Below are 13,995 nucleotides of genomic sequence, written 5' to 3'. Positions count from 1 at the left end.
AGTAAAGGAGCGGGGAAAAGAAACCGCTACCTTAATCGTTCCTTCCAGGACACCGGGAGAATCCGAGCGCTACTAGCCCTTGTAGAAGAAATCACTCGTTCTCTAAAAGCTTTCCATCTCCAAGGTAACTTTGTGGCTAGTCTGCTGCTCCCTTGGAAGTACAGCTGCCTGGGCCTGATCCTGCTCCCTCGGAAAATCCAACGGGCTTCCTTGGGGAAAGGGGCAAGCCCCGAAGGTCGGGCGCATTTATTCAAGAGAAACGCTTCCACGACTACTCCAAAAGTTTTTTGGGGGGAGGGGAGGAGGCTGGGGGCCAAGAGCATGTGCGAGCCTCAGGGCAGAGCCAAGGGGAAGAAGTTAACAAAACACCTGGAAGTTTGACGCACCGGGGGACCGGAGGATTTCTTCCCGCCGGAGGCAACCGAGCCGGCGTAACTTTGCGCGGGGCGGCGCGGGCGGCCCACGCGCAGCCCGGGGCTGGGGACACGGCCGCGGTTCGTGGGCACCGCCGCCCGCTGCGCACGTGCGGCCTTCGCGCGGCCGTTGCGCACGTGCGCAGCCGGGGGCGGCCGCCTGGCCTCGGGAGCCGCGAGCCCGCGGCGGGACCGGGCGGGCAGGGCCGCGCTGCGCTCCGGGCGGCGGGAGGCGGCGGGGCTGCAAGGTGGGGACGGAGGGCTGCGGGGAGGGGGGGCTGCCTGCAAAGCAGCAGATGCCGTTCCCGGCCGGCAATCCTGTCTCCTCGCCTCCGAAATGGAGAAAAAAAAAAAAAAAAAAAAAAAAAAAAGAAGTTAACAGGTGTCTCCTCGGCTGTGGCAATAGCGTAAGGAGGTGTCGTGTCTGCTGTATTTTAAGCGTTTTCAGAAAGCACGGAGAAAAATCGTTCGACATAAACCACGCTGTTTCATCCATAATATACAGTGAAAATTTGGAATAAGTGCATAAATGTTTTCCCTCGTAGGTTAGTGTGCGAGACATCCAGACTGATCTGGATTCCTGGTAGTAAGAGTACTTGAATATCTAGTAAGCACTATTTAGATTAGAGGTGTTAGTAGTTTGTCAGAGAAGTACTGCTTTTATAACTTCTTCCTGATTACAGACTGATATAACCAAACTATTAAATGCGAAGTACTAAAAAAATTGTATGCTGCCTTGTCTACATAATTCTGTTTAACTTAAAGTCTCCAGAGGTCTCTTTCATTTGTCTAAAAGCCAATCTGACATTTCTGACCCTTGACTTCCCCACTTCACAGACTAAACTATTGTGATTGCTGCCTGTACTTCCTCGTTAAAGTGTCCGTCAGTTTCCATTGTAATTTAAATATTTTATAAGTGACAAAAATCAAATCATACAGAAACCATGAAAATAAATAAACTTTAATCCATTCTTTATAACTCTCACATTCAATACTTTTTCTCTTTTTTCTTTCTTTTTTTTCTCTTTTTTTTTTTTTTTTTTTTTTTTTAGTTTATGAAGGATTGGTGTGTTTGCTTGAGCAAAACAAGACTCCTGCTTAGTTTCCAATGTTTCTTAGCTAAGAACGTCCTTAGGTATCATCAGGGATTATTTCAGGAGTATCAGCTCCCTATTAATTCTCATTTGATAAAGCCTACAAAAGTTACCATCGAACGTTTTTTATCACAGGCATCAAAACTATGGGAAGCAACACAAAAGTTGCTGAAGGACAAAGCAGGAAATGGTCAGTTATCTAAATCTGGCTCCTAAACCAATTAAGTTTGAAATGTTATGCTGAAACTTCCTTTTTTTTTTTTTTTTTCTTTTACATCGTAGGGATGTTTAGTTTGGACATTTAAGATTACACAGCATTTTTCTCGGTATTTAATTTATTGCAATAGTGGAAAGCGAGATACTCGGGACAGTGCCATTTTTACTTCATTTAGAGAAATGTAAATGTTTTGTTCCGATTTCAGTAGATCTGTTGTCATCTACTTTTTTTTGAGGATTCGGCTTCGGTTATAAGCTTATGATAAAGCAAACTAACAGATTCAGATTTCATGTTTAGAAACATAAAGAAATGTCAGGTAATTAATTAAGCTTCATGTTAGTATCAGCATATATCGATGAATTGTTAGGGCGAATGGGGAACGTCTTTAAACTTCCTTATGACTTACTGCCAACTTTCTACGCTTTGCTTCCTAAAGGCGCTCTCTGTGAATTTCCTGCATTTGCATTAGAATGCTTTTAAGATGAAAAAAATAACAGTGCTGAGCATACTTAGGGTTTCGGCTATATTTCCCTGTAGTAACAGGTGACATGCTAAAACTGTTAAAACTACAATGTGGAATTGCAAGTGTGCAACCCCAAGTGAAAATTGTTCTCTTTCTTGGTTGAAAGAAAATTATCAATCAGCATACCATGATCAATTATCCCCCTGGCTGCCACACACTGGGATTTGCACAAGGCATTGACATTGAGAAATTCCTCTTTAGAAAGGATGAGCGGACGGGATCCCAAACTTTGCAGCAGCCAAGCTAAGATGCCGGGGTCTCACTTTTTTTTCTTTTTTTCTTTTTTCCTTTTTTTCTTTTTTTCTTTTTTTCTTTTTTTTTCTATTGTTGCTTTACAGCTCATCCAAGACAAAACTAGGAGATTGTGTTTACTTCTCAGTGCATTTTAAAAGATGCTGTATTAAAAAAAAAAACAAACAGAAAAAGAAAAAAACACCCTCCCTTCCAACCAAGCTCTCCCCCCACCCCGCAACAAACAGAAAGGAGAGACCAAAAAAAAAAAAAAAAAAGGAAAACAAAGAAACACAAAAGCACAAAGAAAAAGCAAGTGAGGGAGCCTCAAGAAGAGCCGCACACCCCTCTCCCAACTCGGTGCTCACCGTTGTTGGTAGGAGGTGATGCCCTGGACGTTTTGCGGGTTGCCGTTGGCCGCGGCGCCGGCTCGCCCCATGCCCGGCGCCGCCGGCACCCCCCCGGCCGCCCCGCCGGCCGCCGCCGCCGTCACCTGCACGCTGAAATCCGGGAAGATCCTGATCATCCCCGCGGCTCAGCACCCGGCGAGTGTCGGCGAAGAGGTGCAGCAGCAGCGACTCTCCCTCCGGCGGCTGCAGCAGCAGAGCCAGGCACACTGCAATCCCATTAGTGAGTGGCGGCCACTGTGAGTGAGGACGGGCGCTTTGATGTGAGCGGCTGGGCTGAGATTGAGGAGTTTGGGGGGGCTCAGGGTAAAGGGAGGGGGGGGGGGGGGAATTTACCGAATTGCAAACATGCAGCGCGTGAAGATTTGGGAAGCGAAGTGGAATATCAGAGCTACCAAAAAAAAAAAAAAAAAAAAAAAAAGGTATGTCTAATAATACTGGAGCTGTAGATATAGGAGAAAAATCCAAGCTGAGGAGGGACGGGGAGGAGAGAGGGGGGCGCAATTACTTTAGCGGTGCAGTGAAAATGATGAGCAGCAAATGTTGCCTTTTTTCCCTCCTCCTTCTCGTCCCTCCACCCCCCACCCTCCACCCAAAATGCAAGTCTTAGAGGATTTCTCTGTCTCAATGAAGTAATAATAAAGGCGGCTGACCACAGTCTGGGCTAGAGCCAACTGTGCGGGGGGGAAGAGGGGGTGGAATGGGAGGAATATCCCTGCTCCCAGAGTCCTGAGGAGAAGAGGAAGAGTGGAGGATTGTTGCAGCACAAGTTCTCGCTCTTGGTAACTTGCTTTTGCTCTCCTAGCGGCACCCCGCACCCCCCTCCGTCTCTTTTCTTTCTCTCTATGAAGGGACGGTTTTCAGAAGCGAGGAAATGCGCCGCTTTGTGCAAAGGCAGAGTTTGTTCCTTATTCTAGGGAGCTGACTCTCCTCCCCTCCTAGTGTGCAGCAATGTTATTGCGAGTCAAACTTGTAAGGTGTGTGCTGTCTATGCACGCACTGATCCCTATTGCTGCTTCAACATATCAATTATAGGACCGAGCGCTGCGCAGAGCTCCCCTCCGGGTGCGGCACGCACCGCACCGGCAGCGGCGCGGAGGGGCCCAGCCTCCGCCGCCCCGCGGGACGCGCGGCCGCAGCGTCGCGGCGCCTTTGTGCCACCCGGGGCTGCGCGCAGCCCCCCGCCTCGCTCGGGCGGGTTTGCCCTCATCTACCTCCGCCAAGTGCTTATCCCTGGCCGCGGCGCTGCGCGGCTTCGCCAGCCCGCCGGGACCGCGCCCCTGCCCCGGTCGGGGCCACCCGCCGCCGAGTCCGCCTGGCCGCGGCGCTGCGCGGGGGCGGACGCCGGGAAGGAAGCGCGGAAAAGTTGGGCGTTAGCGCGGGTTGGCGACGGACCCTCCTCGGTTTTGCCCCGGTGGCTGCCTCGCCTTGCTTCGGCCTTGGGGTGGGCAGCCGCGGTGGAGGGGACACGGAGACCCGAGCCCTCCTCGCCATGGTGCTCGGCGAGTGCTGCTCGGGCTGCTCCCTCCTCCCGCAGCTGCAGTGGGAGACGAGGGGCGAGGATCCCGTCTCGGAGGGAGCACAGAGGCTGTGCCCAGTCAGAGGCAGCAGGGGAACGGCAGAAAAACTCCCTCCCGCAGAAGGGTCCCACCAGCTCGCCTCACTTCTGTGGGGGAACCTCTGAAACCACAGAGCTGGAGCCCCAAGCTGCTGGTTGCTGGAGCTAAAGAGCGTAGTGCTTGTGTTGAGCTGGACTCTTCGCCAGCCCAGTGAGTGGACAGCTAGAACAGAAAGTTACACGCTGCATTAGCGCACCTTACACAAACAGCAGCCGTACTGCTAACTTGTGTCTGAGGAAACCGAGGCTCATACCATTGCATGGGATAGAACACAGGTAGTAGCACTCCAGAATATGTGTAGTGTTGAAAAGGCTATGGCAGCATCTCAGAAGGGGGCAGAGGTCCCAGGCTGCCCCCTTGCTCCAAAGGCATCGTAACCTTTGCTTCCAAGAATCAAAGCAGTCACCTGGGCCAGTATCCCCTTTTCCCATGCAACTGTGTGCCTTTTGGAGTCAAAGCTTGGCTCCTAATCTAAAAATATCCTCTTATCTTGACTTTTCTTCCCATTGCTGTTTCAAAGCAAGTTAAGACACAGCAACTTTATGTTAAAACAGAGACTGCATTCAAATCCTTTGTATTAAATAGCATCTGTGTTTGCATTCTCTTTTAATACAAAATGCTTTGGATTGCGGCTAATACCAGGAGATATGAAACTGGTTAGTCCCCACATGTTGCACATAAAAAGAATTCATAATGAGCATCTGTGGGATGTGGAATGGATCCCATGAGTTAGCTGAAGACCTCATAACGTAAGAGCTGAGAAGCCTAAGTGAATTATGACTCTCTTTCCTCGCAAGTAGGATTAATTTTCTATCCCACTTATATTCATTATCTATCCTGTTTATACTATAGGGACATCAATTGTTTGAGTGTTAAATATGAAGACTTTACAGAAACGTGTAGGTTAGATAGCTTGCAGAGAAGTGGGGGGTTGTTATTATTAGGAAAACTGTTATTCAAACTCCATGTTTAAAGACCAGTATTAGATAAAACTGCTCACTTTTTTAAAGGACTGCAAATTCTGTGCCTTTCTCCTACAACATATTTAAAATGTAAGGTTTACAAAGTACTCTCCATCTGCCTGTGGCCCTCCCAGTGATGTCAATAGGAATTTTGCATGCAGATGAAGGCCCCTATATGGCCTTTAGAGAACAGGTCAATAAATGGCTGGAGGAATAATTAAAGACTTCTGAGCTGCTCCTTTCCTTTTTCTTACATTATAGTACAAGACTGGCATGAATATAGGCTGGGCCACTCTAATTGGCTATGGAATAACACTGAAAGGAATTTAAATGTGGGCAGTAGCCATTTTCCAAATGATCACTCCATTACAGTAGTTTTGTCTGTCAATGTATGGCCGGGCAGTAGAGTGGATGTAATAATGTCGAAGTCCCCATCCACTGATTGTCACTCTTTGCTCTACAGTGGCAACTCTAAGCAGGTTTTCATGTTTCAAAGAGACAGCCAGGACAGAGAGCCTTCCTTTAGCCAAGCTTGCTTCAGCTTAGTCTTGAAAGTCACGGCTTTTCATCCATGTAGGCAGAACCAGGATCTCTTGATATTTAATAAGATCTTTTATGAGTATTGATTATTATGTTAAGTGTTAATGTAACTAAAAATTCACTCTTTGCTTTAACTTTGCTTGCCCAAGTAGACCCACTGAGTCGCTGGAAGTACTCACAAATAGTTTTGTATGTTAGAAGACAAGCAGGATTCAAAGGTAGGTCTGTGAATATCTACAATACAGATGCATTTTCTTTCTCATAGCTCTTAAAAGACACCAAATAAAAAACATTATCCCATATTTGAAGAAAAGTCCATTTTGATTTTTTGTATCTTCTTTTTCCCCCAGGCTAATCACAATAGTTAAATCCAGTAGGAATTTCTGAGACTTGTTTTATTCACCAATGAAAATATCCATCATCAAGCTTATACTCTGTGCCATATTAAATAGTGTGGACCCAATTTGCCACATACTTCACCAATGCTACAACATACTGTGATGGATTTAACTTAATTTGCTGCAGTATGCTAGCATAAATGAGATGAGAATAAACCCCAATATTTTTAATTTACTTTATTTCTCATTTTGGTCAAATTATTGACAGCTTCTGGTATTTGAATGGCATAGTTTTTGTCTCAGTACCATATACTATTGCTAGATATGCTGCAAGTTGCTTTAATATTGATTAAGCAAAGAAATATTCCAATAGAGTACTGCTGTTTCTAACTATGTGCAGTAGACCTTCCTCTCAGGCAAAAACATAGCAAAGATAAAAATTAAAAACACGTGAAAATATGTAATACAATAACATTTAATATTTATGCTTTTCATATACCTCTCTATCACAATTATATATTATATCTTTATTCACATTGTCAGTGTACTACTGTTCCTTTCTTTCACAGGTGAAAAAATATCTCTTCTCTGGAAATTCATTTCCATTTACTTAAAGTTAAATGGTTTGACTTTGAATTTTCATTATCTGCTGTTGGAAGGAGTCTGTGACAGGTATGAGAGAGAATGCTACAAAGCTTCATTGTATCATCTAATTTTTGCTTCACTTTAGTCAGATATCATTTAGGTAGAGAGTAAAATAGTATACATAGAACAGGATAAAATAGAACAAAACAGAACAGAAATAAAATGAAAATAGGATATATAATGAATTACAGTAGAAAAATGCCTTTATCTTGAAGTGATTTTTTTTTTTAGTTATACTGATTTCTCACTAGTGAGAAAATTGAACTAATTTTATATAAAAGGAATATGTCATAACAGGATATGGCATTTATCTTCCTGAGATAGGGGTGACCTCATCATTCACAAGTGGTGTAGCTATGAATGAGTAATCAGCCTCCCCACCCATTAAGTGTAGATAAAGTCCACATCTTCTGTCTAAGTATTAAATATTCGATTTATTATTTTACAACTCACCATCTCTACAAGTGTTCACTGACTGATGCTTTGGTTGCTGCTGCCAGTATGTATCGTCAGTGGGAAGCAGAAGAAGCGCCTCAAAATGTGCCCTGTATAATACTGAATGAAAGATGAGAAGGAAAATGAAAATAACAGATGAGAAGAAAACAAGAGAAAATGGACCTGCAGGAAAAATATTATGGGCAGAACAGGGATAAGGAAATTCTTTAACTGACCTATACTTTTGTTGTCTGAAATATTCCAAGCGCTTTATAACATACAAGCAGTGAAAATATTTTTCATATTAATACCTCACATATATCAGCTACCTCCTATCTCAAGTTATATTGCTCAAGTTATTCCCAGAGGAATTTATATATGTATAATGTGAGAGAAATATATAGTTAGGAAAAAATTTCTTTTTACTATTTATCAGCAGTGCACATTAGGGAAGAGCCACAGTTAAAAAAATACAGTTTATTTCTAGAACTATATAAGATAACATGATTTTCTCTTTCAAATGATGTCACGTGCTGCATTTTGTTTTCATTCCTTTGTAAAAGCAACGAGTGCAGTTTAAAGAAAATATTTGGATTTTAATTTTAAATCCAGAAGAACTGTCTGTTCATCTGTGTAGAAGAAAAAACCCTAAATAGAACATGAAGTCAGGAAAAAGACCATCACAACTTAAACAAAAGTACTCAAATATTTTCCATCTTGCCCATTCCTTGACAGGCACTCATGGGTGGAAGAATGGATAAGGGAAATGTCTTTTCTGAAAGGTTGTGCTAGGAATGAAGGGCAAGTTTAAGGTAGCCCCTTTCCCCCGTATTAAAAAAAAAAAAAACAAGCAGAGAGTAAGATGGAAGGAAAGTGCCTGGGGAACATAGCATCACTATCGAAATCATAAAAGATGTATAAGGACATCAGTGGAAGAACTAGAAAAACTATTAGAAGAATGCCCTACAGGGCTATCCCAATGGCTCAGCGATTAGTACACTGCGCTGCCATTGGGAAAGTGCAGCGAAGGTTTGAGGCTAATCTTAGGATCTCATTCATTGGTACTGGCAGCTGAGAGCCTTTTGGGCACGGGGAGTCCACAGAAGAGAAAGACTGATACATTCCTAACATACCCAAAAGTATGTACCTAGGCTGTGCTTTGACCACTGAAGCTGCCTCAGGAAGGAGTATCATGTCTTCCCTATCATCTGCTAGCCTAATTTACTCTCTATGTGAAAGCAAAGGAGCACCTCTGGCCCACCATGTAATGACAAAGGACAGGTCATCTTCCAAGGCTGGAGAATCAGCATTAAAGTCAATTTCTTGTGTGTTGCACACTTTGCTCTGGCCCTAAATTTTAGTGAGTTATCTCCAGAGGTTTTCTGCAGTGTTGATCACCCACAAATTTTCTAGCACCTTGAGAAGATCAAGAGGCAGCCAGATCATTTTTTCCAACTCTACCTCTTCTGCAGATCTGTGATATTCCTCCAGGCAGTTTTAGCACTTGTGTATTCAATTCCTTTGTCTTCAAGACCAGTCTTACACCTCCAAGTAGAGTAATTTGCTACTTCACTGACATCAAATTAGGGCCATGGAGACCACAACTAAATTTTGCTGCTTCCACCTCCCCAAAAACCTGATTCATGCCACACAGCCTGATAAGAAGCCTTACTTGAAAAAGTGGAAAACCAAATCATGTAGGTGTTTTTTATCTCCAGGCCTTCTAAGAAATGTCATCACATTATCCTGTGTTCTCACCACATTCTTATTTTTGGTCCTGTTCATCCATAAGATAAGTGAAACTTTAAAAAACACAGGGCTAATCAACATACTTTTCCCTTTCATTTATTTATTTAAATTAAAAATTTAAATTTAAAAAAGCCTCTGTCAGTGCTCCTAAACAAAATAATTTGCAGAAGCACCTACTGGTGTGTCCTGGAAAGGCGGGATCAAAAGACAGCTCAATGTTTTTGACTACCCTTAGAGGAGGATTCTCACTCTTTCCCTTACTAAGCAGTCAGTCTCTTCTAACTCAGAAGAAATGGAAAACAAACATGCTCTCTTTCTCCTAATTATTTTCTGATGAATGAATCCAACTTAATTATACATACAGCAAAAAAGCATTGAGCTTTCACTCAGAGCTTTTCAGACAAGCCTAGTACAGTCCAACATAGCCTTTCTTCTTCGGTGGCCGCTGTTGGTGCTCTGCTGAGTCATGCAGCAATGAACTTCGAACAAGAATATCCCCAGGCCTGTGTCTTGTCTCCTACTGTCCAAATTGCATCCAGTGCAGTTTAAAGCTGTGCTAGGTCCCTAAAGACGTGCTTCTCCGTAGTTGGTGTGGTGGGGTTCTATTTTACAACAGCATTATTTTTCCACTCATTGAAGGCAGTGCATTGGGTTACTGTGTAGCAGTCACAGGTGGGCAGTCAGGTACATCTGTGACTCTGCTAACAGTTTCTGAAACTTCAAGCATACATAAGGATCAGAAATAAATACTTTGATCTTTGGTCTTAGTGTTTTTCCAAAAATAATCAAAACTTATAAGGATATATATATATGTGTGTCAAAAACTTGAATGCAGGCTAGCCTGTCTGAAAATGCATCTTTCCAGGCACAGGAATCTCTAACAGAGTACCATTATTATTTATAAGTATTTATTATTCTGCAGTTTCAGTTGTCCCTGTGAAGATGATTGTCCAAATTTTTTAATTCCTTTTTTCCTTAATTAAGGAATTGAAACATCAAGCATACTCACAGGTGGTCTTCAAAATTTAAACACATATCAAATCTTACTCTTTCAATTTCAAATTTCTCTTGGGTTAAAAACCAACCAAACCTTCCTAGTATTTTTATATAGCCTATCACAAACCTTAAAGAGGAAGCTTTATTCGTTTCAAAGATAGACCTCCATCCACATTACTCGCATTTCTGTTGTTTGTATCCATACTATAATAGCTGTTGAAAATAACTACCAATGTTACATGCAGCACTTGAGAAGGGTCCTTACAGAATTCCTTGCCTGGGGACTTTCATTTTGACAAAACTGGAAACAGTTGGAGATCTTCTTAGCCCACTGCTAGAGCGTTATTTTAATTTTCATTTTCACAGATAGGGTAGCCCACAGATTGGCCATGAATTGTACCAAATTTGGAATACGCTGAGTTTGTTTCCTCTTTTCTTCTTTGGTTGTAAGTATTCTCACCACCTCAAAGTGTATTTTCATTATCAGAAAGTGGTCTGGACTGTAGTTTGTATCTAAATAAAGCTGAATAGTTTGTTTGTTTGAAATTACTCAGGAAGACTACCTAACATTCTTGAATTTCACTATCGGTGTATCATATTATCTCATTTTTCTATTAATGAGTGGACAACATAGAAAGCGTCTTTGTGATTTTTGAGACTAAAACAAAATTAGGTATTGGCAACATATTGGATGAAGAACTTCTGGACTCTCTGAAGGAAACAGATAATGTGATTTTCTGGTCATCAATATATATGTTTTAGGTGTTAAGGAATTAAGCCACTATTCTCTTCATTACACATTTGAGGTAACATATATTTGGCTATAGAGTATCTATCATTTGGGTATATATAGATGGCTGTTGGAAGAAAATTACAATTTCTCTTAGTTCAAAATTCATTAAAGAGGCTTTATTGTACCTTTTTATTTTTGCCCCAATATATGGATCCTTATTTTTCTTTAATAACTTGACAACCAGCAATGACTGCATCTTACTCGATAGGACAGGTTGGTGAAAATTATTACTTGTTGATGATATGGCCTATTTCTTCTCCTTACATAACACAGAAGAAAAAGCAACAGGAACTCCTCCAGCAAACTATAATTTCTTTTGAAATGTGTCCTTCATTCTGGCAAAAAACCTCCTACAGATTTTCAAGGGTATTTAATTTAAAATAGATTTGGCCTTTTTAGTCTGGAACAAGAAGAAATATCAGAGTCCATACAAGTAGGTATTATAACAACAGCAACAACATCTGCACAATGTCAGAGTTTATTTATAGTTGCAATGTGTAATAATCACTATTTATCTCCTCCTTTAACTGAACTAAATCAATATTTTTTCCTAAAGTAATTAAACCATATGGAGATAAAAACTATTACACAGGTAGAAGTATTTTGGCCATATAGCAGTAATTCTTCTAAGATTCAAATGCAATCACTAATTCATTAAAAAGTTACAATTTTTGTGGAAGAATGTTACTAACAGTCCATGCTGTTTTCTGTGCCATCAATTCAATAACTGCTTGTCTGTATGTCCTGTCTTTCACTATATGCCAACCAAGCACAGTGAATAATCTAGAATATACTCTAATCTGTTACTCTTTCTAGGCTGAACTTTTGATTTTTATCAGTTTCAGTCAAGTGTTTCCAGCTTATAAATAAATACAAAGGGTGAGAATCTGCATAATAAAGAAGATATTATATGGAAAAAAACCTTGAATTAATAAAATGACTAAAGCTGATAAATCAAACACCTGAAGTAGAAAAAAACCACAAGGTTAAGATTTTTCTTGAACTCATTGTACACCTTACACTTTTTATGGTATGCATTAATAATATTTCAAAGTTTGCATATCTGAAGATAAAAAGAAGAATTATTCAGTTTAAATAGCAACAGTGTTTTTAGCTTTCAGAATATTCTTATGAATCCTTGCTACTTCCACTAACATTGCTCTTTTACATTTGCTTTTTAGGTGAAGAAGAATCTGTGAGTGGTAATAATGCAAAATAATTTGACTTTTGAGAGACTCCAAACTCTTCAAACCGCTGTTATAACAGATGATGCTTGACATTGCCAATCATTCTGTCTTCCTTTTACTTGTAAGTCCTGATATATGTGTACATGCATTCATATGGTGCTGTTTGGTTTGTGGATCACACATCTCTGGAGTTAATTTATATAATGTATAGAGTTTAAAATATCTGCTGTCTTCACTGTTAGTTAGAAAGATCTTTGAAAACTAAAAGAATATTCCTTAAGGCTTTCAAGGAAAACCAACATTTAGGAGAAAAAGGGGAGGGGAGGGGAGGGGAGGGGAGGGGAGGGGAGGGGAGGGGAGGGGAGGGGAGGGGAGGGGAGGGGAGGGGAGGGGAGGGGAGGGGAGGGGAGGGAAGGGAAGGGAAGGGAAGGGAAGGGAAGGGAAGGGAAGGGAAGGGAAGGGAAGGGAAGGGAAGGGAAGGGAAGGGAAGGGAAGGGAAGGGAAGGGAAGGGAAGGGAAGGGAAGGGAAGGGAAGGGAAGGGAAGGGAAGGGAAGAGAAGAGAAGAGAAGAGAAGAGAAGAGAAGAGAAGAGAAGAGAAGAGAAGAGAAGAGAAGAGAAACATAATATATATATGCTCTGTACATGCTAACTTGAATGTACCTTTATAGGTACCAAACAATATTTCTTTAAGTAGGAACTTTATTTTGATATTGTTCATTTTATCATACACACATTATTCCATAATTTAAAAAATAACATCATTTTGCAAGCAGATGCCTAGTGATTTGTTATTAGTTTCAGTTATGAGGCTGCAAGGTGATAAATTAATACTAACCTTCAAAAGAATTCCAGGGTTGAACGTTAACTATCATATATAGGCACTGTCATATATAGGCACTAGAATTTGACTCGCCTGTTAACTTGGAATGTTAGACCACTGGTCTTCATGCACAAGTATTCAGAAGTCTAGTCAACCCAAAATGGAGACCATTGTCCAAGATACAGTCCTTGTTTGGAGAGTAAAACTGAGAATTTCCTGAGGCTTCATGCTGTGAGAAGAGGAGCTGGGGAGCCAAAGATGAGTTGATGCGTTTTCCCATCACCAAGTACTGAAGTTAATGTGTTTGAATCTCTATTTCTTTGTTCAGAATTATTGTAAATGTTCTCTTGTGGAGAAATTGCTCATTCTAAAGATGATTGTAGTTACACAGTCATTCAAGTGAATTAGTACAGGGAAACAAAGAAGACTCACTTCATTACTAATGGACACAAGCCGTATGCAGTGGCTGACTGACTGCTGGATGTTCTGGTGTCCTAGCCTGGATACCAGCAATAGTGCCTGCTTTGGATAGCAGCAGTGTGTGCCTTCCTAACAGCTAATTATTTCTGCAGAGTGACAGTATGATGTTGATTAAAAATATATATTAATATATATGGTATATTATACCTATAAATATATCTTGCCTGATTTATTTGGTCTGAGCTCATCTATAAATTGTCTGGCTTCTGAAGGAAAATGGCAAAATTGTCTTGCATGTAGAGGGATAGATTTCAAGTTAAATCAGGGGTTAGAACAAAAAAATCCAAATGAATGACAAACTCTGAAGAGCTCAAACAAAGCAAATTGTAATACATAGATATCAGAAGGCATATGTATGTCTTGAGCAGAGATCAAACCTCAGATCTGGATGGGTGGGGAAAAAACAAGAATAAGAAGAGCATTCTAGTACAGCATAGTGGTTAGATCTTCAATACACCTAATTCAGTCATGAATTTGAGTAATTGAGATGTAGCCTGTTTCAAGCAAGGAAGCAAAAGCAAACATACTCCTCATCCCTCAATTAT

The 13,995-nt window shown here is 41.4% G+C and overlaps 1 long non-coding RNA gene across 2 annotated transcripts; it reads left to right on the top strand.

The window, feature by feature from the left end:
- The first annotated feature begins 2,986 nt into the window (after nucleotides 1-2,986).
- LOC138110816 (uncharacterized) lies at nucleotides 2,987-12,382 on the top strand. Of its 2 annotated transcripts, none has more exons than XR_011151085.1 (5): nucleotides 2,987-3,124; nucleotides 6,159-6,224; nucleotides 6,914-7,016; nucleotides 10,536-10,615; nucleotides 12,144-12,382. It is a non-coding gene; the product is annotated as an uncharacterized lncRNA (long non-coding RNA). The 2 variants fall into 2 exon arrangements; XR_011151086.1 differs by lacking the exon at nucleotides 2,987-3,124 and adding an exon at nucleotides 3,621-3,667.
- The last annotated feature ends 1,613 nt before the right edge of the window (nucleotides 12,383-13,995 follow it).

Source organism: Aphelocoma coerulescens, chromosome 5 (assembly GCF_041296385.1).
Source record: "Aphelocoma coerulescens isolate FSJ_1873_10779 chromosome 5, UR_Acoe_1.0, whole genome shotgun sequence".
Taxonomy (NCBI): domain Eukaryota; kingdom Metazoa; phylum Chordata; class Aves; order Passeriformes; family Corvidae; genus Aphelocoma; species Aphelocoma coerulescens.
Note: the sequence above shows the minus strand (reverse complement) of the source record. Positions and strands in the feature narration are given on the sequence as shown.